The sequence below is a fragment of the Hoplias malabaricus genome, chromosome 15 (assembly GCF_029633855.1).
Source record: "Hoplias malabaricus isolate fHopMal1 chromosome 15, fHopMal1.hap1, whole genome shotgun sequence".
NCBI classification, from domain to species: domain Eukaryota; kingdom Metazoa; phylum Chordata; class Actinopteri; order Characiformes; family Erythrinidae; genus Hoplias; species Hoplias malabaricus.
In genome coordinates this window covers 17,545,623-17,568,713 of record NC_089814.1, presented here as the reverse complement: position 1 = coordinate 17,568,713, position 23,091 = coordinate 17,545,623, and the positions used below count along the sequence as shown (strand labels likewise).

Below are 23,091 nucleotides of genomic sequence, written 5' to 3'. Positions count from 1 at the left end.
ATACAGCACCTGCTTAGAATTTGTCACTTTTGTTAAATAGAGATGTTACTGAAGGCCAAACTCTGTGGTTCTTGTGGTCTTCTGCTGCATCTGAAATTACACTGTAATTGCTCGCACTCATGATGTCGTGAGTTAGTCTCCTCAGGTAGGCTGGCTGCATTTGTCCTTTATTACATGCCAACTCTAAAAGAGCCTTTAGTAAAATTTAATCATTGAGTTGCTGAGATAGGTCCTAATCACTGTAATCATATTACATCTCCATGCCAGGGAGCAGGTTTAGACCATTTTAGTTCCTTTTCCATTTTCTTTACATGGCCAGATATTCAAAGTTTGGTTTTAAATTGAAAACAAGAAACTTTAGGGGGTTGTTTTAGGAATGGTATTCTAAGCTAAAGTTGGCACCTAGAACTGGAATCCACATCCTGAACAGATTCTGGGCTTATATGTGGGAGGGGCTCATTATGGCTAGTTTGCTTTCACACAGAATTCCGTTAAAAGTAGTTGTACAATTCTATACTTCAGTTTTGTGAAATGTTAGGCACAATATACATTTTTTTACTGAATTTTATTATTTAAATATAAGGCATTTCACTGTGCAGCAGCACCTGAAAACAATGAGCCATTCTCTTATGAGGAAGTTTTTACCTACGCAGTCCAACTCCAGACATGCATTTTTTCACAATGCTCTCAGTATAAAGACTCACACCACAAAGGTGGGCTTAAAACTGTAGTCTTGCTCTATCCCTAAGAAAAGTGTACATTTATTATGCTTATCCCATCCATCATCTGTAAGTGCTTATCCAGTTCAGTGTTGCGGTGGGCCCAGAGCCTACCTGGAATCATTGGGCGGTCAAGGTGGGAAAACTCCCTCGAGGGGGCGTCACACACCCACGGACATTTTTGAGTTACCAATCCACCTACCAACGTGTGTTTTTGGACTGTGGGAGGAAACCGGAGCACTCAGAGGAAGCCCATGCGAACACACCAACTCCTCACAGACAGTCACCCAGAGCGGGTATCGAACCCACAACCTCCAGGTCCCTGGAGCCGTGTGACTTTGACACTACCTGCTGCACCACCGTGCTGCATACTTATCCCTAATATTGATAATATATAACTGTCATTTAGCACTCAAGAGTTTGTAAAATTCTAAACCCTCTGCAGAATTTCAATCCAACAGCCTTTTTAGACTCAAACCAGCCTCAGGTGTCAGAGCAGTCAGAACAAAAGGATTTGGAAGGATTGTTACTTTCTGGACCTGAATTAGCCTGAGCTTTGGCTAGGCGACATAAAACACACTAGATTTTGTAGATAGTATCGTACTAAAGATGTTTTCATTTTGCATTTTATTTGTATGGAAGTTTTTTGTTTTGTTTTGGTTTGGTTTGGTTTTTCCTGTAAATGTACTCTACAGTGTTGTGCAAAAGCTTTTGGCACCTTAGAAAAATTGATTAAAAATAGGTTTTTTGGACAGGGGTTATTTACTGAGAAAAACATTTTAGAATAACACAAATAGCTTGAATACAGTAATTAATGATTTTATGTCAGCTCTGTATTATTTGTTGTTATCATCCACACTTGGTTTGGCTAATCTATACTTCATTATATTCAGTCAGGTTGTGGAATTTAATAAATTCAAGCATTGACTGTGGAACCTAAGAGAAATCTGTTGATGCGCAATGCAACACATTTAACATTAAATTCAGGAGAAGATGTCAGCTGTGTTGTTTGTTTCTGAATAATTATAATAAAAAAAATTCATGTGAAAGAGTCACATTACCAAATTATCCAGTCATGCAAATGTTTTAAAATGCACTGCGGACCACACTAAAGTGAGCCCCAGACCACAGATTTCAGGAGAACCAAAAATCTGTACTCTGAACTGCTCCCAGGCCCATCAACAGTTTTCACACTTGACCAAATGTAGTGAACTCGCAGAGCAAGTGGTCCTGCATCCAGAAAAATCTCCAGTGTGAAAATGCCTTTGGTAATACAAAGTAAAGTGTCAAATCCTGTGTAAAAGTTGAGCTCATAAAGAGGATATTCTCTTTAAGACTCTAGCTTGATCAGATCAGTTAGCCTCTTAGTGAACAAATTACTGCTGAAGCAGTGGCTTAAAGAATGTCCTGATATCTAATGAAATTTGACAGATTTCAAGGGATTAAATCACTTTATTATCTTTAAGTGATTTAAGAATATCCAAAAGAAATTGCCTGAATTGCAAATAGTAAACCTTATGCTTCTTTAAGAAAAATTAAAAATTCCTTTTTTTATATATATAATTCAGAATATTTACAAACGCAGATGTTTCATATTTAGTGCAGTCTGTTTTTAAGTAGTTTCAGGCTTGGCTATAGGTGTGTACTTTAACTTGTACGTAAGTTCTTTAATCTTTAGAAAAGATTGTTCATACATCTAATTTTTTCTCATTTCTTATGTCCATCTTCTTGAAGGAACAGACATACCACCACAAAACTGACAAAGTTGCGATAGAATGGAAAACGCACAAAAATAAACAAAGAATATGCAGTGCTTTACATTTACTTTGACTTTTATTATTAATATACATCCAAACACACAGTCCAAACCTGCAACACACACGTTTTAAACTCGCAGTGATCTCCAATCTCTCGCAAAATATCCAGCAGGTTTGATATCCGACTCTAACTCCCATGGTGTGAAAAGTGTTGTCGCAGTAAGTGCAGAGATGAGCTGCAGGAACTACAGACAGTGAAAACACTGAGCGGAAAGCTGCATGAGGACAGATGCCTGCTCTGTGCTCTGTTTGCTGGTTCTGTTCTGTATCCATTTTAAATCCTTTATCATTATTGCACTGTATTCTTTGCACTCATTTTGTGTGTTACACCATGGGCCTGGAGCAACCATGGAACACACACTTGTGTGTAGCTGAACTTACAATAAAGCCTCTCAAACTTGAACTATAACTATATTGTTCAATCAGAATACATGTGCATACACACAGGCGTCCGGTAATATGAGCAGGCAGTTGTTTTCATTGTGTGTCCTTATTTTATCATAAATGTGTTTCATACGTGTGTATCATACGTGTGCGAATGTACGTGTGTTACTTGTTTCTGGGTTTGTCGGAAAGAAAACAACACCTGTCTCACATGTGGCGTTGCATCATTTCTCATGTCTGTTTTTGTGACAAAACATATTTTTGGACACGAGACAGAGTCGCTGGGGGTTCCTCCTGGTGAAAGATTGTGTAATTCGTGACCTTATGTTGCCGATCAGTCATGTAGTGTGGAGAAGGCAAAAACACTGAAAATCTCCACATTGTAAGAAAACACGTTGTGTAATGTTTAGGGGCGCCAGTGATTAGAAGACTTTGAAAGGCATTTAGTGTGACAGTGGCATAAGTGAAGATTTAAAAATTTCATTTTGTCAATTATTTTTCCTTTTCATTTCACATTGTTCTAATGAAAGTCAGTATGTAGGGTAATGTTTATTCACACATGACAGTGTAGTATTCTCTTAGGGGAAATTTGATTTACCACTGACGGGTTTTGAAATGAAGAAAGTCATGCAAATGATTAAAGTCCCCAAATGACCTTTTGCTTGTATTTCACACTTTTTTAAAGATGCTGATGGTTTATCTAGGCTTTTGTGGGCTTGAGCTTGGCCTGTTGTAATATGCTATTAGCTGAATATCCTGCCAACCCTTCTAAAGTTCTTACCCGGTCTTCAGCCCTATATTAGCTATGCCCCACTTGCTTCTTGTTAAATTTAGTGTGGACTATAAAGTGCTCCTGGTGACTTATAAATCTCTTAATGGTCTTGCTGTGGGGTGGCATTTTTGCCTTTGGTGGTGGAGATGGAGAAAAAGAAAATACCTGTAGTGTAGCTTAAGTTTACTATGCTTGGTCAGGTCCTCTGAATATGTAAATTAAATTTTAGATTATTAGTATTCACCCACAACAGACTTGCCCACACACACACACACACACACACACACAAAATATGCCTATAGTTAGAACCCTGGCAGGGGGAAGCAGCCCTGCTGCTTTTGAACATTCTCCCAGATGAGGATCGGGAGGCTGAATCACTTAGTATTTAAACACAGTATTTACCACTGCACTTATGGCTGCAGCTTTGAATATTTACAGCCATTATATTCACTGTTAGTTTATGCAAGAACAAAAATGTTGATGGTTGTAAAGTTGATGTCTGGTTGTAAAGGTTGGTTAGATGAAATCTGTGGTTTGATCTCTCTGCATATGATCAATATTGTGTGCTGAACTGAACAGTTTACAACTTGTGCTACCCTCTGCAATACTGTTGTGCCATGCCTCATTGTAGCCTGCTGTTCAACTGTGTTGTACTGGTCTACTCTAAGTACAGTGTTGGAGTCAGAGATTATCGATAACACCATCATGACATCGACTATTTCTGAATTATTTCTGAGCATTGAATGAGGCTTGCAGGTCTCCCTGTGGTAAGCAACATATCAGATGTTTGGAATTATTTAATGCTTGAGACAAAAAGTAGTGAAAATAGTTCTTGCAGAATCTGTAACACCAGTATTTTGAGCGGTGGTATGACCAGAAAAAAACATTCAATACATGAAATTTAATTAAGCATTTGAAGATAAACCATGCCAAAGACCACAGTTCTTATTCATATCTTTGAAACCATTTAAACGTGAAATCATTCAACCAGTTAACGTTATTCATTCAAGCTTAGTATTCATCTGTGACACAGAACACTGCTTTTATTGAAATTATATATCTTTAAATTGGAATTATGTAAATTTCAGCTTTTATAGAATCCTTTCAAGTAGTTAGGTCAGATAAAGTAAGGATTGGTATCAGTATTCAGTAGTGGCAGACACTTGGGGATCAGGCTATGGTAAAAATATCACTTTTTTTTTATTCATGTCATTGACATCTGAGGTTTAATGGTGAGAATAAGATTTAATATATAATAACCATTCATTCATTGTCTGTAAAGGTTTATCCAGTTCAGGGTTGTGGTGGGACCAGAGCCTATCTGGAATCACTGGGTTCTAGGCGGCAAAACACATATTCACTCACACACTCACACCTATGGACAATGTAAAGTCACCAATCCACCTATTAATGTGTGTTTTTGGACCGTGGAAGGAAACCAGAGCACCCGGAGCAGGTCTTGAATCCAAAACCTCCAGGTCCCTGGAGCTGTGTGACTGCGACACTACCTGCTGCACCTATATAATAATCAGAGAAAGTGAAATTTAGATATGGCATTGAAAATATACTGGAGTCCAATAAACTGCAGTTGTATTTTCATGTTTCCCTGAGATATTTCAGATAATGGGCATTATTATGATTGCGCCTCAAGATGCGAAATGGCCCAGTGCAAGAGTAAAGACTCTCTCTGTATCTTCATCTCCGAGTAATTAAGAGCAATAATAAGGACGAAGGCCCTGATGAGGCCCACGAGTAGGATCCAGTTAACGCTCCCTGAGGACCTTCACCTCAGTCTAACATGATTACACTGTACCAGCGGCGCCGCTCTCTTCAGCCCACTCCTGCATTATCTAATGGGCTGGCACTTCTCGCCAGACGCACTTGTGTCAGGTTTGAACTTCCACACTCATCTACAGGGGAGGCCTGCCTCAAAGCCATGAATAATGGATGCTCTGCTTCACGTTTCTCATACTCCTGTTTTTCCTCACACTTTCCCCACCCTGTCTCTTGTGAGATTCACCCTGAAACTGAGCCTCTTGCTAATTAAAGCCCTGGATCCGATCGATCATTGGTTGACCGATCCCAGCTGGATGGCTGGATGAATTGATGGATGGATTGATTATGGTGGAGGTGGAGTCACTGTTCAATGACTTCATGCTATTGGAAACCTACGTGCTTCGCCTGCACTTGTTCTTCCGTCAGCCCCCACTGTCCCCACAGCACCCCCTCCTTCACCCCTCTTGTTTTAATGAGTAGTCTGAGATTGTGCCGGCGGTGTAGTCATCTTGCAGAGCTTCTGTACAGGCTGTGTTCTAATCTACATCAGGCTCCTACCGAGGAGCAGCAGGAGATGAAATGCTTTGTGTACTGCTTGGTTCCAGTTGGTCGGCAACAGCACAAGCTGGAGGGCACAAGACAAGAAACACTAGTTGCAAAAATAGCACTTACTGCGTCCATTCCGCCAGCATTTCTCAGAGTAAATATTTAGCCGACTGAGGTCACTTTTAACCTGGGAGCTGTGGATTTGTGCTTGGGCCAGTGTGTCCGAGATTTACTGTTTGTTTTATGTTAAACTCATGACTCATTGTCTGTTGATCCTTCCCTTTTCACCTACAGGCTTAGGCTGGAGAGGCTGCTACAGCAAGGATTTTAAGGCTTGACTTGTATATGCTAGATTTGTGTGGTGTTTTAATGGAGCTGGCATGGATACACTGCTATGAAATTGCTCTGCTCCTATTTTCCCAGCGTTTTTGGGGAAAAAAAGGAAATTTTCCGGCGCTGGAAGAAATCCTTGGTGTTATTCTTTCATTTGGAGGATGGACACATTCTCATGAATTTATATGGAAGTCACGGCTTGTGGAATATTCTAGCAGTGTTATGTATTCTGACAGTGTCTGCTAAACCGTTGCCGTAATAGAGTAATTTAGCACTGGGCAATGAATTAAGGGTGCAGTTTAGCAAGGATGCTTTTTGAAGTAGAAGTGCTGAGATGTCTTGTCAATAATTAGTGTTGAATCACAGATGTGTATCTGTTAATCCCAGATCACTGTAATGGAATCTGGTCTGCGTGGTGTTTTGACTAGGCATTCATCTGCTGACGCCCAGCCAGTCCAGTCCTATGTGCTTGGCTTTGGATAATGGGGATGATGACAAAGATGGGGATGACAGGGGTCCTTCTGTCCATTTAATTTGGGAAGTCAAGCCTGGTGTCCCAGCTTCCCTTGCTTCTTCCCAAGGTCATGTGGTGCAGGTGTATGGGGAGGGAAGGTGCAGACTGTATCCTGTAGCTTCAGACCTGGCTGCTTCTGTGTATATATATATATATATATATATATATATATATATGTGTGTGTGTGTGTGTGTGTGTGTCCGTGCCACATCACCAGGTCACTGTGGAGGGCAGCTCAGTGTCCTCAGCGTGCTCCTGCACAGGTGGCCAGGGCCAAGAGCAGAATAATTTATGAGTGTTGGGTCATTCTCTCTTCACAGCCAGGCAGGGCTAGCTGGCTCGCAGCCACACACTGAATTTATCCTCGGCTGAAGAGGAAAGGAAAGTAGTGCCGGTTTGTTTCGCCAGTGTGCATTATTCCTTTGTTGTTGGCCTGGCCCAGGGTGTATCTGTGTGTTGATTAATGTCCTAATGTGCTACTGAAGTGACCCTGAATAAATGCGTCACTGATTTTGTAATGTGAAATGCACGGACGTTTTGTCGCACCAATTAATCCACATATCCCAAATAAACCAGTGCCTGCCGGCCCTTTTTTCCCCATCATCGGCCCAGCGAGAGGCTCCAGAGCAGAGGCTCTGTGAAGCCAGAGAAGGACCCTCATGCAAAGTGACAGGCAATCCTCTCTAAACACATCTTGTAGCTCCATTAGAGCGCCATAGCTAAATGTGCCTTCCCACAGACGTTTGGACGCACGCAGCCGTCCGTCTAAACCACAGTGTCTTGTAAAGTTGACAGGATATTAAGTAGAAAGTCATGTATGCACCCCCTAAATCTTTCAGGGTAAACACAAAATAGCAAGCTAGTCATGATAGAATAAGGTGAAAAATGAGGGCAAGATGGCGGGTTTCCTTCCCAGTCCGCAACATACCTTCTGGGTGTTGTAGTACTTAACCACATTCTCTTGTGCATTTACTGGCAATTTAACAGAGATGACAAGAAACCACTAAGAGTCTAAATAAAACTGACCAAGGCGCTGTGGAGAAAAGCTAAATGTTTAAACTTGCTGCTGAAATTTAGAGTGGAGCTACATGTGCCGAACTTCTACAAAGAGTGCAGGCATAAGGCTGAGGCAAAGCTAGATGTTGTGGAGCTAGATGTGTTTTAAATTTATGTATTTATTTATTTATTTTCCTGGAGACTGTGGCAGTAATGAGCTGTATGAATATAGTGTTTTAATTAAAGGATTTAATAATGATCTACTGATAGTGTTTGGACATTGCAATAGAACACATTGTAATGCATGAGATTAGTGTACGTACGCTGTGTCCAAACGTTTGTAGACAGGTCTAATTATTGAAAGCGTTGTCAATAGAATGTTATGCTCTGGAGCATTAGCACGAGTCTAAATTACAATGTCATACCGTCAAAACAAGAACGAATCATTCAAACCCACAAATGCTATCAAACCCTTGAACCGTCGTTCCAATATCCAATATCCATCCATCCATCCATTATCTGTACCGCTTATCCAATTCAGGGTCGCGGGGGGTCCAGAGCCTACCTGGAATCATTGGGCGCAAGGCGGGAATACACCCTGGAGGGGACGCCAGTCCTTCACAGGGCAACATAGACACACACACATTCACTCACACACTCACACCTACGGACACTTTCGAGTCGCCAATCCACCTGCAACGTGTGTTTTTGGACTGTGGGAGGAAACCGGAGCACCCGGAGGAAACCCACGCGGACACGGGGAGAACACACCAACTCCTCACAGACAGTCACCCGGAGCGGGAATCGAACCCACAACCTCCAGGCCCCTGGAGCTGTGTGACTGCGACACTACCTGCTGCGCCACCGTGCCGCCCAATATCCAATATAATGCCTTCTTAATACATTACATGTAGTCATAGCAACAAAGGAGGAACAAACTCTTTGATAATACTTTTGATTTCTGGAAAAAAATAATATATGAACTGGCTGTAAATAGATATATATAACATATGCAGTGGTACGTCACAACGTAATAATATGAAATTCAGCATAAAAGAGTCAACCTGGTAAATTCCAGGTTCCCAGATAGACATTTGTCAAAATGCCATTTTGTGTAATTTCCACTGAAAATTGACCTTAAGAAAAAAAGATGTTATGGCCTGATTTATTGATTTATTGATTTATTGATTGATTGATTGATTGATTGATTGATTGATTGATTGATCGAATGACCGATTGCCAAATAACTCTCAAGAGTACATTGCAATCTCATGTAACGTGATGGAGAGGAAATGGAGGGGACTGGAATGTTTTTGGCAGGACAAATTAATTTATAGAGCACCTTTCATACACAATAGCACTTCACAGTAGAGAAAATTACAGTAGAATAATTGCAAATTTAAATAAGAATTAAAATATAAAAGACTGTCCAATAAAAGAAAATGCATGATTAAACTGCAAAACTCAAGGCATTAGAACATTCCTGAGATCTAGCACCTCAAAGCACTTTCTCTCTTTCATGTAATAGTCTGTATATGCTCTACTTGGAGCCCCCTGTCAAAGATACAGAAAACAAAAAATGATGGAAATGTAAAATTAAAAACAATATTTTCCAGCTCCAGAATTCCTCTGAAGGCTAAAATGTTGAAATACAGTTCATCTTGTCACTTATAGAAGGAACATTGCTTTCTCCTCCCTAAATATTTACAGCCACCAACCCCCAAGAAAATCCTTTCAACTTTGTTACACTTTTAATAAATCTTTTTAAAATGAAAACAAAAAATTTTTGTCTCTTATACGTGGATTTGACAGTTCAATTCAATTGAACTCTCTTCTTTTTGGATAATTCCCTGTTTTTTTTTTTTTGTTTTTTTTAAAGGACTGTTTCAGACATTCAATGTGCACTTCACAGTTAATTATGAGATTTCTCAGAGCCGTTGCTGCATTTATTTGATAGATAAAGAATGTGATTTAACAAAGACAAAACCTGACAAATTTCTATTGGGTTTTTCTTACAAACTCTGCTTTTGAAGAAACTGCATAAATAACTATTTAAGTCACGTCAGTAGTGCTTTATCATTACACTGATCAAACAAGACAATAATCATTGCTTACTGATCTGAATTCCAGTCTAAATGGGTGTTTGCTTGGACAAATTACAGTGCATCTAAAAATAAGGAAAGGAATCATTGGGCGCAAATACACCCTGGAGGGGGCGCCAGTCCTTCACAGGGCAACACACACACATTCACTCACACTTTTTTTGAGTCGCCAATCCACCTGCAATGTGTGTTTTTGGACTGTGGGAGGAAACCGGAGCACCCGGAGGAAACCCACGCAGACACAGGGAGAACACACCAACTCCTCACAGACAGTCACCCGGAGCTGGAATCGAACCCACAACCTCCAGGCCTGGAGCTGTGTGACTGCGACACCTACCTGCTGCGCCACCGTGCTGCCCTTGGATGTGCAGTACCATTCAAATATTTGGATACACCCACTAAGAGAGGTTTTCCTTTGTTTTGGACCATTTTCCACATATTGTGAATGTACAGTACCAGTCAAAACTTTGGTCACCATCTTTTTATTTTTATTTTCTGCATTGTAAATGAATATGGAAGAGATTAAAACTATGAAAGAACACATACGGAATTATGTAGTAATCAAACAAGTGTTAAACAAACCAGAATATGTTTTGTACTTTAGATTCTTCAAAGTAGCCCCCTTTTGCTTTGATGACAGCTTTGCACTCTCTTGGCTTTCTCTCAGTCAACTTCATGAGGTCGTCACCTGGAATGGTTTTCAGTGGAGAGCTGTGGCCTTGTCAAGAGTTAATTTGTAGAACTGCTCACCTTCATAATGTGTTTGGGACCAATAACTCAAATAGGACCATAGCCCTATTCCACCAACGACTAATGAGAAGATGGGTCCAAATTTTCACAGGTTCTGTGGATGCATTCAGCATGCGTGTTCAGCATGAACATGCATGGGCTTTAGCTTCTCAGCTGACAGGCTTCCAGATTAAATAGCTAGTGACATTCTTGGTTTGCTATGTTATTGCTTTAGCATTTAGCTCTGGCACCAACTCCAGAATTAATCAAGAGTTAATTGAGAGTGATGGATTTGCCCAGGTAGCCCCTACTAAAAAAACATCTAATTATAAGTTATAATGAATAGGTTTCAAATCAGCATTTAGCACTTACTGCACTGACGGGCACTTTAGGAAAAGAGAAGTGGTGTATTTACACCTGCAGCCTTAATCCAACTTACAGTCAATAATAAGATAAGGCGGGACCAAGTTTAATCTTTAGCTCCGCCCCAACCCTCCAGTGTGCAGCCTGGGCTTTATGCACTCTGGCTGAGCCTGAGCGTCCGCGTGAGAATTTGTCTTTCTTCTGGCTAATGTCCTATTAATTTCATGCTCCTGCACCCTCTGAAAGGACCACCTTCTGCGTGCTGTTTTTTTTCCCCCCTCTCCCTCGCTTCCATCCGCCGAGGTGCCTCTAAAGTCGAGTTGCTTTATTAACGAGATTAGGTTTCTGTTCATGCACACTCGCACGCTCTCCTCTTTTCTATTAGTGGAACAATTGGATACTGAATAGTGCTTTAGCTTTTATATATTTATATACTTATTTATTTTCTTTGTGTTTGCTTAGCCTTAATCCATTTGGACTCGGCGCCTACCTTCATCTTAAATTGGTGCATGGCACAGCCCACCTCCCCTTCCTCCCTCCATAGGCTTTTTTTTTTTTTCCTCCTGTTTTGATTGAAACTAAGGCCACTCAAAAAACGATCCAAATGGCTGCTGTTCCATTAAGTCACATCCTCATGTGTATCTGCCCCAGGGCTTTAAAACGACTCTTCTCTGACTCATCATGATGTGTTTGTTTGGACGATAGAGCTACAGAATGCTAGCCACCGTCACCGACATTAACCCCTGGACCCTGGGATCATGGAACCGAGCAGTAGCTAGTAACTGAGCATGGGGAAAAAAATGTACGGCGTTTTCTTACATATGCCGTGTTATGATGAATCGCCCGTGGCATTGGCGCCGAAAGCTCCAGCTCGTCACCATCCCAAGCCATTAGTCACTGTCGCCAGCGCTGACTTTATGCACTGAATGCTTGTGCTATCTATTCTGCTCCCACTATATTCCAACCTCTGCATAGTCTGCAAGAGCACACCTCCGCTTCATACTCTCTTCCCCTTCTTTCTCGGATCTTGCTTGTGCTTCTTGTTTGCTTGGCAGTTCTGCCCGTGTTTATGTGTGTGGTGCCGTTTTTATGTGTATGTGTGTGCCCATACGCCTGTTCTCTCTCTCTCTCTCTCTCTCTCTCTCTTTTTGCTTTGTTTATTTTGTTCCCCTTTGTGTTTTCCACTGTGTGCTTGTGCTCCAGTGTGAATTCTGAACCCCCTTTCCTCATCCAGCATGGCCTACTCTATTCCACAAGCCTTTCTCCCTGTCTCTCTCTATCTCTCTCTCTCTCTCTCTCTCTCTCTCTCTCTCTCTCTCTCTCTCTCTCTCTCTCTCTCCAATCTCTATATGTGTGTCATCCGCTGCGTCTGGGCATGGCTTGGCCTGTGTCAGCACATTCAATCTGGAGAGCCTTTTGCGATCGCTCTCCTGGGCATGCTCCCACCCCTGCTCTCCACTCTTTCATCTGCCGCCGCCTCAGGGCTGATCCACCTCCTCCCGGGCCTACAGAGAGCGAGGGAGAGCCGGGCAGAGCTCATAGAGAGCTGGCCCGAAGCTGGAGAGAGATAGAGAGAGTTAGAGAAGCTCAGCAGCTCAGTGGTTTGTGAAGGGAAGGGAAGGGTGGGAGGGGTGGAGGATGAGGGGGTGGGATTGAAAGTGGCTTCAACGATTCCACTTATTACAACTCATTATGCTCTCAAATCAAATGTGGCTGATAAGGTCAAATGTTCTAGCAGCGAGAGGCTGACCTTCCTCCGCTCTGATGCCAGATCACACACGCTTTTAGATGTTGAATTTTCTGACACCGCTCACTCGCAAGGGCCTTGGCAAATGCTGTTAAGTTGAAGTGCAGATAAAAAAAAATGAAGAAGAATACATGCGTGATAGTTCTCATAATTGAGACCTGTTTTTCAAAAGACTGTAGTTGTTTCTTACCATGGTTGTGAATTGTGGCCTTTATGGGAATTGAAAACATCTGGGGCTTTGGTGGAAAACATCTGTGGACCCCAGGGGGTGCCAGGGATATTTTATCTGTAAAAATGCACAAGTGTTTTAATATGTAGGAGCATTTTCAAACAATTTCTAATCACCAAAACAAACAAGCAAAAAAAAAAAAAGCAAAAAAAAAAAAAGCATCAGCCCAGATCTTGTAGGTGGCTGAGGCATAACATTTTCTAAATAGTATCTTGCCTACTCTGCCTTTCTCTCTCATCATCTCTCTGATTCTGTTGCTGTCCTGTGTTTTTTCTGTGATCTGTTCTATTATCATAGAATACTGCTGCCTTGTTAGTTTTCATGCTTTATAGTTTTATACATTTTTTGTTAGAAAATAACTTATAAGCATGTGAGTGTGGTGCATGTTAAGAGAGAATGATATAAAGATCAGTGCTCTATTGATTATTATTTGAAAGTGAAAACAGACCTTTAACTCGTTCTGCTGGGAGGAATATCTGTGATATACAGTAACATTGGAAAGTATTCTGATGACATATTTTGCATTGAACAAACAAATAGTAAAGTGTGCTTTAGGTCTGCACCATAAGAAAAAAAAGAGAATTTTAGTACATATCTGAACAAAAGCACATTCACCTTTTAATGTGTAATAAAACCAGTATAATTCCATGTGTTTTGCAGTTATAGAAACACTAGGTAAGATCTGGGTTGTTTGCTCCAGGGCTTCCCCTATTGTGATCCATATAGGAGGGAGGGAGGGGCTGGCATCCTACCCTCCTCCAAAAGTTACATAGTGCAGTGCTGTCACGGCTGTGGGGAGAAGAGGAGGCGGACGTAAACGCAAGGAATATTTATTAACACAAACAAAAGTAAATACTACGCATATACTCAGAAAATACACACAGGTAGGACATAGAAACACTAACTAAACTGAAACAAACAGGAAACTGGTATAGACATATACAAAACACTCTATACACAACACCAGACAAGTGAGTGCTGAAACCATATATATGAGGAGACAGGAACAAAATAAAAACAAGGGAACAACAAAGCAGGACACAAGACGGGGCAAAAGCATGACAAGTGCTGAGCCCAGAGTAGCAAAAACGGGCTGTGTCTGATATCGCGTACTTGGGCAGCATGTACTGAATTGAATCCAGTGTGCACTGCCCGACCGTTAAAGCAGAGCACTCTTTCAGTGTTTGAGTGTGCAGTATTGATGCAACTACTAACATCCTTTGACCTATGACATCTCACCACCAACGCCAAACCTCCCACTAATCACTAAAAGCCCTGTTCCTCAACTCTATTGTTTTCATTTTGTATCTTTTTGCAAAACTTACTGGGGCTTCTTCCCCCATTGATTCCAACTCCACACTGAGATGGTATTGTGCAGTAACTCATAGAAGACGCACTATGAGGAATTTATTGATTCTTTACCTCAGGAGAAATGTAAGTATCACTAGCCTTCATTTCTGACAGCTTTAAAATCCGCAGGTTACGTTAATACCACTTTTTACAACAAGCAAAATGGGTTTGTTGTTATACGTAGAGTTACTCATAACGTTACTTAATGTTGTCCAAAGTCATATTATTATAGCTTTTTTTATTGTACTATCATACTTGTAAAAATCCGGCTCCCCCCTTTCTGCCATTTTTCAGCAGCTCCAGTTGAATCAGGGGCTAGGACAGTGCTGGGGTTGCATACTTCAAAATTTCTCCAGATGAAGTACGTCATCCGGGGTCTTTTCGCCTACTGCTTGATGAATACTATGTATTCGGACACCCTAGTCATTCTCGCGTACTGCTTTTGCGTACTGTTCAGTATGGAAGTATGTGATTTCAGATGCAGCCAGAGGCTCTGTTCTCCCTGTTACAAGTGAATGGAGCATCAGTGGTTTTGAAGCTGTAATTTTAAGCTGTATTTTTATTTTTAGATTTGCCTATTGTATATGTATCTGATAGCACATCCCACTGCACATTAAAATCAATTATGTATATTATTATCATTTCAGATCTCTTATTTGATGCAGCATGCATGTGAAAATGTACATTTTTAATAGGAAACACATTTTTAGTTTAAGTAAACTCTCTAGGCAAATTGCTAAAACTTACCAATAGCAAGATGGTGTCTGTGGTCAAATTACTGACGTCTGAGGGAGCCCTTGTTGTTTTTTTGGTGGCTTTGATTACATTTGTTGTATTTTTACTAGTAACACACACCAAGCTGGTTTTGCTCAACCCCAGCTAATCAAAATATCAGGTAAACACAAAGCTAAAATTTCCCCTGAGATTCTCAGGGTAATACTTATTTAAATATTGACTTTTTAATTCAGATTCCTGGTTTATGAAGTGAACTGAAAGGCCTATATATAGATCCATTGTTTTACTTGACCACAGGTCTATTGTACAAGCAAAGGATTACACTAGCTTTAGTTGAATGTTTGGCACTGATTATGCAGCTCTATGATGACATGAGAGAATCAGTTATGTTTTTTAATAAAAGCAAAATTATTCTTTGCCAGCAGCTGTAAACAGACCATACCTTTAGCCATTTAGTGTGTGGTTTGATAGTGTCTGTTATTTCTTTATGATGCTGAGAGTAAAAATCATATAGGGCTCTGCTTTCCAGGTCAGATCTATTTATGTTTTTGATATTTGTGCTCATAGACTTGGTTGAGTCTGTACATAAAGTGACTGGTGTTGCGTTCTCTGAGAAAGGCACAGCATGGTCAAGTATTCCCAAACGACTGATGTGCCTCCCCGCTTTTGAACTGATGCCTAAACCATCCCTTCTCTGTGGTTTTTCAGTACTTGGCCTGGCCACATTCATATTTAGCAGGCAATAGGGTGTATGTCTAAGCTGGATTGTGTGTTCACTAGGGACCTTTCTTCCTCTCTTGCTCCAGATTACGTCACAGGCGCATAGTATGCAGTGTCAGGAGTTGACTCTGTTGCTGTCCTTAGATAATACAATTGGAGTGGAGAAGTTTTTCACCACTTTGTGTATAATTGCGGTCCTGTGGTCCCTTTTGGTGTGTAACAATAATGAATTAAAAAAAATACGATCACTTGTGCTGTCTTTACTCTAATCAGCATTTCGGCTGTTGTGGTAGCTTTTTAATAGTGCAGTTGTATCAGTTGCGTGGAAAGAATTTCATTTTAGAGGTCACCTTGTTATTGCAGCAGTGGGGGGATTGCAGTGAGGGGCTGGAGTTGATGACCACCAAACAAGCCACTAGCCTAGTTAACCGTAGCTACCATAACTGGAGAGGAGGAAAAGTGTTATGATTGCTGATTCTGTTTTTGAGTGCATAGTTAATAAAACTGACATCATACCAGAGCAGATATTGGCTAAATAACAGTATAGAGATGTTTAGAGCCAGTGGGTGTAGCCTGCATTGTTCTTGTTGATTGTTCTTTTAATTTCCTCTTTACTGCTTGCCTAGTTGTTATTTATTTAAGTAATGGTCTCCCTTTTTAGAACAGCTCAACTAAGTTCCCAAAATCAAAGCATTTTGCCAGAAACAGTCTAGCACTTACAAGCATCTTTACACATTGTTTCCTTATTGTGGTGTATGCATTAAACAGCAGCAGTGGGTTACACGACTGCTGGGGCATGCTGCTATATAAAGGTTGCCATGGTGATAACAGATGACATAAATGGGTAAACCAAGAAAGACCTTTAACAGTTGGTAATTTTGGAACTGGATTACAATTTAGGGGCAGGGGGAGGCTCCACAAAACATGCCACTGATTCACATTATCTGCCACTGACAGAAAAACAAAAACCATGTATTGTAATGGACCTGTTTAGTTATCTTTTCTAATCTAGGGGATTTTGCCACCTCTCCGTGTGAACAACTGTGGTCATAGACAGTGTGTTCTGTGTTTTTTTTTTTTTTTGTTTTTTTTTTAACTGCATCATACATACTGATAAAAATGGAAGTCCTGCTCTGCTCTTGTGCAGTTTTAAACAGCAATGACAACTAAAATCAGCACTATGCTTAAATGCGCCTAAATGGATTCGCCTTTCTTGACACCTCTGTTTTGGAGTGTCTCAGCCCCGCAAATTTGTTTTCCTTGCTCTAACACACCCACTTCATCAGAGGAAGGGCTTGTTAATTAGCTGATTAGTTGAACTCAGAAGTGTTAGCACAGGGAAAACAGAGAATGCACCAAAATAGGCTGGACCGAGACCTAGAAACTACAGTCTGAAAAGGGACCTGCACACTGATACGTTAACAGGAGCAGTGAGGGTAATTTTCCTGGACTTCACCCTTTACTTCCTGTTGGCCACTTTGCGGATGTGGCTATGCGAGTGTAGCAGTGGGGTGGCTGGAGCTCCGCCGTGTCACTTTGCCTTACCACCAAAGGAGGTAAATCTACGGGACACAAAGTGAAGAGGTGCGTTAATGTGACTGCCCGTGTCATAGATGTCACAACCAGTTAGCTCTGACTAAGGGATGCACTGAACAATTTGGGCAAGGCGTTTTCAGACAGGCTCCGAGGACCCAGGCGGCAGTTTAGTGCTGGAAGGACGAGCTTGTTTAAAGTCCCTCTCTCACTCTTCAGTCTGCATAACTGTGGATCTTTCCTGGATTGATTTCCTTTGCATTCAATTCACTCCAAGGCCCGATGCTTTCACATCTGCCATTTGGCGTGAGGTGTTGAGAGTGCATATTGATCTGATTACATTGGCAAATGGCTCATTCTCACCCATTTAAGGAAACACTGTCGTAGCTGAAGAGGCATGTGAGGAATTGCTTTTGTAGGGAACCACTTATCACTTTGTTTTTAAAATGGCTGAAAAACATGACTGTCATTTAAGAAAAATCCTTGTACAGCGACTAGACACAAGAATTCAGACATTTGTTTTTGAAGCATTCTAGTGTGTTTAATTGTCTTGTACTTGTTTGGTATTTTAAACAAATATGGATGTATTCAGCAGAATAAAGAATGTTACTGAATCCAATTTAACATCTGAGAAGTATTCAGATGAAACACGTTTGTTCAACAAGTAGCTATCATGGTGACACTCAAATAGAAAACTACAGAGCAATAGCAAAGGCCTTGCCCTGTCAGCTCAACTGGTTTGCTACTCTGCAAGTGCACAGTTCATGGAATCACAGCTATTTATCCCTGGACACATGTGCCACACGAGATATCACTACTCACTCTCAGAATAATAATAAGGAACTCAAGGGAGAAACCAGCATTCACTCGAAAACATTGCAGCATGAAATTACTTAAAGAAGCGTTACAGCAAGTTACACAGAGAATAATGAATATCTCCTCTCCCCACCCCATGCGAAAAACAGATGTGCTTGTTAAAATAGATGAATCAGAACAGTGCAACTTTAGACTCTGTCCAGAGGAAATAGGACTCTTTGGGAATAATTCAACTCGTCATATTTGGAGGGAAAAGGATTGCAAAGGATTACAAAGGATTGCCAAGAAGTATGGATGTGGGTGCGTGATGTCACACAGCTCTGCTTCTCTGTAAAAGCTCCTTTGTCACATCATTGAAGAAAACATAAATGGAGAGAGAGATGCACCAGGAGACATTACGGGAGATTTTAGTCTTTTCAGCTGAGAAACTGAACCTGGGGAGAAGAGACATTTCAAGATCATCACCACAGTGTCACATCTATCGTTCAGCCACTACCCTATGGAAAGGGATCCCCTGTTCCCACAGCAAACGGGGCAGACACCAGCGCTGTCCTTAACCACAATATTGATTATTCTCACCTGTGTTTATCTATATTTAATACAAACAGGCTCAATGCAAAGTATTGCCTCGGGTTTTCTGAGCCTTACTTGTCTTGTATGAGTACTGGCCTTTAGCTTTGTATTCAGATATTCTCTTTTGTATTTTCCCTTGGAGTAGTTTGCATGGATGTTTTGATTCTGGTTTTGATCTCTGCTTGTGTTTTGGACTTTGATATATTGGGTTGTAATTAAAACGTTTCGACCTGCACTCACCTGTGTTTTTCGCCAGCTTACAAACAAACATCCAGACAAAGCAACTCAAGGTGGTTTCTAAATGAGAAGAGGAATGTGCTTGCCCGGCCTAGCCACTCTACTTTTAAGGAATTTTCTCTGAAAATGGAGGAATTTCAGAATGACTCTTTGTCAGAAACAGTTGCTCATTTACTATAGAGTGCACTATTTTGGGGTTCCATTTTGTAGTAGTGAGTAGTGAAAAGATTCAGTGCACTCAAACAATCCCACAATGCATAGCGAATACCCACAATCCACTGCGTTGTTTGGTGAAAGTATGTATGAGGTAACATTCACTACCCTCCTAAATTCAGTTCATTATAGTAATGTATTGTATAGAGAGTAATGAAGGGAATAGTGAATAGGGACCATTTTGGACAGAGAGTATAAGTCCCTCAGAGGATAATGCATAACTTTGGGTGCGTACGACATTTGCCAAGAGAATTGGGCTCATACTGAATCACAGTGCTGTAAAAGTAGGAATGATTATTTCTGATCTTCTCTAAGCTGTAATTGCCAACAACAGTTTTGCAACAGGATACTAATGCTATTGATTTGTGGTGTCCTGTTATTAATTTGTGGGAATACTTTAAATATCTATTGTTTATGTTTATGAAGTCATAGGTTTTGTCTATGTTTGTAAATGCATTCTTAAAAGACATGCTTGGTTTTAATTAAGTTCGGACACTATTTGTGATTTTTATTTTATTTCTTTGCACTGTAACACATTTCTGTCAAGTTCAAAGGCTGTCAAACGTAAAGGAAAAGAAATGATTTCTTTATTATACGGCAGAATCCAGCAGATCTCCCATGTCTCAATCTCCTTGTGCATCTATATGAGAATCTGCCATGGCAGTGCAGCAGTACACCATTCCGTGATGTTATTCCTCCAGCCAGAAAGTATGAGGGTGGCTTTATTTATGCACTGCTGGGCCAGCTGCCTCATCCTGCGTTCTACTCTGGCCTCTGCAAGTGACAGGCAACAAATGAGAAAACCCAGCAGGATTGGGGGAGGCATCTGACTGTATGGGCTGGTGCCTTGACCCTCGCGCCCTGCCCTGTACTTGGCATAGCATTACATCAGAGCTGGGTCTCCAAAGGGCCTTCCGTCCATTGAGCATGACCATTTCTCCTCCGTCCCCTCCCCTGCCCACGGGGGCTCCATTCTAGTGAGTATGTCTTTCTGACCAAGGGAGTGTGCAGCAAGAAAAACGAGGCACGATCGAGATTAAACTGTTCCCTCTCCGCCGCAGACTGACAGATAACAGAATGACACAGCAGATATTTCCAGCGTTTTTATTTTTTATTTATTTTTTTCCCCCTTCTCTTTTGCTAACTCTGCAGTATGCTGGAAAAAACTCAACACACACACACACACACACACACACACAGAGCTTGGTGACTTCCTACAAGAGGGGGTTTTGAAACAGCAGTATGTGACTATGCGCTGTGTGTCTCCTTTCTCCAGTGCTACTTATTTGGAGAGAAGCAGCCGTACGGCTTTTCCCTGTGCAGGTTTGTCGACTTCGCTGCTGCTCAGAATGTGACAATAACATTGAGCACCTGAGAGATGGAAACAAACAGGGAAGCACTGAGGCTATATGGTAATTGGATCTTGTGTGTTTTAGCCTGCGATTATAGGCTCGACAGTTGATCACTGAGTGGACGGCACAGCTGTCGCCGGAATCGAAAAAAGTGTCTATCAAATGAAGCCCCGCCCCCCCCCGCTGGGTTCCGTCTCCCCCTCCTTCTTGTTCGGTGACATCCTTCTGTGTTATTTATTTATTCGCCCTCGCTGCCAGGCCCAGAGAAGCTCTGGCGTGCTGAAGTTTTGTCTGCTGTGAGCAATTTAGACAAAAGCAATCGTTTAGAACACCTGCGTAATCGTTTAAACATCGGCCTGGCTTTGAGGCTTTGAGGCTTTGAGGCTTTGAGCTGTGCATGTACCCGGCATTACTAATAAGATTTGTGTTTTTATGCATTTTATTGTGAACTTTATTGCTGCCTCCCGCAGCTTCAATTTTGCTCCTCCTCTCTCTCTCTCTCTCTCGTTCCCCCTCCCTCTCTCTGTGTGTGTCTCGCTCATCCCCTCATCTCATTCCTGACTCATTCCAACCCATATTAAAAGCCTCCTTCGTTTGAGGCCATCTCTCAGAGGGAATGGATTTACCAGCTTTTCCTCTGTATTCATGGTGAGACTCTTTCACACGGCCGCTTTTGGATGAGCTTATTTATGAATGCTCATGAAGATCATATTCTTCCATAACTGCGTCCCCACGGTGACTCTCTTTACTCCCTCAGTTCCCACACGAGTGTACCGTTTACCAGAGCAGAATGATTGCATGATGGCAATGAGAATAGTGTCTTTCTGCTCCTACAGACTTGTGCTTACCTTTAAACATTCAGCATTTTCCACTCACCAGAGTCCACTGTTGATATTATTTAAGGCTGCAGGGAGTCGCCCTATCTATTTCATCTTTCATTCCACAGCAATGGTTGCACTATAATTAGTGTAGGGATTAATGGGATTAGAATGCTTTGCACATACAATATCGGCAAGAAAAAAACCTGAATGCTGGTAGCTGAAAGCTGTTGGACATGAAAAATGCTGTGCTTACTTACAGCAGAAAGAAAAACCTGGCTATGTTAGCAGTCTCTAATGTAGTCCTCTGCCAGTAAGGGCTCCCAGCATGAAGGGGCAGGTGGTCTGTGAAGAAGGCGGAAGAAAGGTCTAACCGGGGTCAGTCTGTCGAGGCCAAGTCAAAGACTCTGCTCTCCAGCGTGTGCTCTCGCTCTCTTTGAACTCGTCCACCATCGCTCACAGGTGGGGTTTGCCCAATCATCTGGCAGCCTCTCCTTATAGCTCCAGCTCACTGAGCTCTGTACGGTTAAATGGGATTTCAGCTGCATCCCATGCTTTCCTACTGATCTTGCATCCAAAGCTGGGAGACTGGGAGCTATCAGCAGTAGTGAGGGCAATGCACTGTCCATGGTACTGATTTCTGTTGGCCTCTGTGGTGCTGGTGCTGAAAGGACAGCGGCCATTCCTGCCAAAGTATATGAGCTAGCTATAGCCCCACAGTCCAAGCCCCAGGCTAGACAAAGCCCTAGCATGGGCAGAAGTTAGCTGTGTCGCTGTCAAGTTAACTCAGTTTGTCAGCAAATGCAAGAATTGGTGGAGTTGTTCAGATTAATGCTAATACATTGTTTTACAGAAAATAATTGAATGTGTTTGTTAGAAGGCTAGCTAGCTGATTAGTAAAGTACAGTGTGTTGCAGAGTATACTATATGATATGATACTGTATGTATTCTTGCACACCTACAAACTAACTGTCTTCACCAGCACTTTAGCTAATCAGCTACTTTAAATAGGTCAGTAGGTAGCTGGCAAACATTACAAATAAAGGTTTTTTTTTTCTCAAGGTTTGCTTAATTCACTCATTTATCTCTAATAAAGTTGTTGAAGCAGAAATATGGAGGAGCTTTATTGTCTGAGCTTTATTGTCCTCAGATAAAGCTTGTGTCTGAGTTTCAACAAGTTGGGAGATTCTAATTCAGATATCGTAAAACCTGCACTGAAACGTAATTATGAAGTCAGTTTCCTCTCTCCAGGTTGTAGTGCATCCCACTCTACACATTTATCTCCCTTCTAAAATAAAAAAGGAACCTAGCATTTGAACTTGTGATAAATCATGATTAATCACAGAATGTAGTTGTGATTAACTCTGTTAATATTTTCAATCCATTGACACCACAATTTAGAAATATATACATGCTCACATGTTTGTTTTCAGTCATACTTCGTTTTCTGGTCCTTTATGATTAAATAATTTATAGATTTTCCTGTGATAGTTGTGTCCATTTTGTGTTAGTTTATTTTCTGCTGTGCCTCCCCTTTGTAGATAAGAATATTTTTGAGCCACACCAGTGGCGTAGGTTTGCTCCTGACACTGGTGGGGACCTATGAATCTTTTTTTTTTTTTTCTTTTTCTTTTTTTCTTTTTTTTTGGAGGGGATCAAACTATTGTTGGGCACAATTCAATAATTGCTGGATATTGGTGGGTAAATGTCACCTCCG

General features: G+C 41.3%; 1 protein-coding gene across 5 annotated transcripts in view; it reads left to right on the top strand.

The window, feature by feature from the left end:
* nrxn2a (neurexin 2a) overlaps positions 1-23,091 on the top strand; it is a 416,827-nt gene that overhangs the window by 33,851 nt on the left and 359,885 nt on the right. The window lies entirely within an intron of this gene.